The following is a 2067-nucleotide window of genomic DNA, read 5'->3' as shown; positions in this document are numbered from 1 at the left end:
GCACAAGCCTATTCATTTACGTTACGAAAGAAATACAAGCGCAAGTAAGTATGATTCACACTTGTTTCAAACAAGCCAATTCAACTCATAGCTTGAACGCAAATGAATACGGTAGTAGTTGGAATCGAACATGTTTGAATACAGCAGCAGCACTTGTAAATACATATGTACGTACATATTGCAAACCGTGGATAAGCTTGTTACAACCAAAGGTTATTGTTATGTGTTAGTGTGTTTTTGCTTCGCTAATAAATAGTGAGTTTGATATGTTTGAAGTAAATCTAGTACGAGTATGAGTTGAAATCCAAAGAGCTATGCCCGCGGGCAAGGCAGTGTCCAAGCCTAGGGAATACATGTAAGCTTTCAAGTAGCTTGAAATGTAAGTAGCTTGCTGCAGTACACTGACACTTAGCTATGAAGTGCCATATAGATGCGGTGACCATTCGTACCGATTTTGGCGGGACAGTACCGATTTTGAGACAATTGTCCCGCTGAATATTTTTTTTTTTAAGTCGGGACGTATAAGTTTCCCGATTTTTCATATTTGTACCGATTAAGTCCCAATTTTCAGTGTTTTCTTTGTTAATTTAATAGCAGTCTCCCTGTAGTCTGTTCCAAAAAACATTCGCACAAACGTGACAACACTTTCGTTATCACAAAGAACATAGAATAAAAGGGAACCATAAAGAAAGCGAGCATCCTTATATTCTATGATGTTTGGTTATATTCTATTCTAACTGGTACTCTTTGCAGTCTATCATTCTTGTACCATTTTTTAAGGTTTTTATATTTATTTGTTAAGTTTTTTTTTATGAAACGATTCAAACTTTAGTTTAGTGAAATTATAAAAATGAATACTAATTCCCTCAAAACAACTCTAAAAAAAAAGTCTGAAATTTTGATTTACTTACTAAAAAATTTTTTAACGACGAAAAGTAGACAAAGCTTGCTAAAATATTTTCCCTATTTAGATTCTGGCCACCGTATATTCTGTGTGTATACATTTTTGGGATCAGTTTAAATTTGTTTCTCTTTATTTTGTTTTAAATAAAATTGTATTAAAATATGTTATTTCCTATAAAAACCAAATTGTGTGTTCGGAGTCGGTGCCTTACAACATGTCCCGATTTCTGTCCACAGAAATCTGGCCACCGTACATATAGACTCTATATCAAAGAGGATAAAAAAGTGCCAAAATGTGTTCCCATAGAAAAATAAAATTGCCAAAAAAGGTGTAGTTATTTTTAATCGAAATATGATTATTTTATTTCATTCCCATTTAGTGAATAAGGTAAGAACCAATGCCAAAATAATATAAATCAGTAAATAAAATTTAGAAATGGCAGATAGTAATACGGCTCGAAAATTCTATCAGAAAATAGGTCAGCAGGCAAATGGTTATATGGAGGGAACACATCTCTACCCCGAATCAATGTACAGGGACGAAGCTCGCGTTTTTCTACTTGACTAAGACGAGGCCCGCGACGGTTTATAGTTTACAAGGACGAATAGGTATTTAAAATGTCCTTTTAATTAATTTTATTTTTTTAAGCTAATAAAGTTAGAAGGGCGAAGTTCGAATATGTACATATGCATATACAGTATTGGCCAAAACTAAAGCATCCCCTCAGTACGTTTTTTAGCTATTGCTGTTTTCCTCAAAACAATGAAACTAGAAATCAAAATTTTTTGCATGTTATTTTTGCTTATTTATTCACTTTTAATAAAACAACATACTTGTTATTAATTTTTATTTTTTTTCAAAAGTTTAACATAAAATAGTTCATGGTAGTCAAAAATTCAATGGACAAAACTAAAGCACCCCTTATATTGGTGTTAACAAATTTGTTTCCATGTTAATATTTTGTTGGAAATCCGTTATTTTGGATGACTGCAGCGCATCTTTTAGGCATTGAAGATATTAAGTTATCGATAACATCTTGCGATATGCCCTCCCATGCTATTTTTACAGCTTCAAAAAGATCGTCTTTGGTCCTACAGTCTTCCCTGTTAATTTTCTTATTAACGATCTCCCATAAGTTCTCAATGGGGTTGAGATCAGGGGAC

This window comes from Rhagoletis pomonella, unplaced genomic scaffold, assembly GCF_013731165.1.
Source record: "Rhagoletis pomonella isolate Grant_MI unplaced genomic scaffold, Rhpom_1.0 Rhpom_scaffold_00001, whole genome shotgun sequence".
Lineage (NCBI taxonomy): Eukaryota > Metazoa > Arthropoda > Insecta > Diptera > Tephritidae > Rhagoletis > Rhagoletis pomonella.
The sequence above is the reverse complement of the archived record's forward strand: the minus strand, read 5'-3'. Positions refer to the sequence as shown.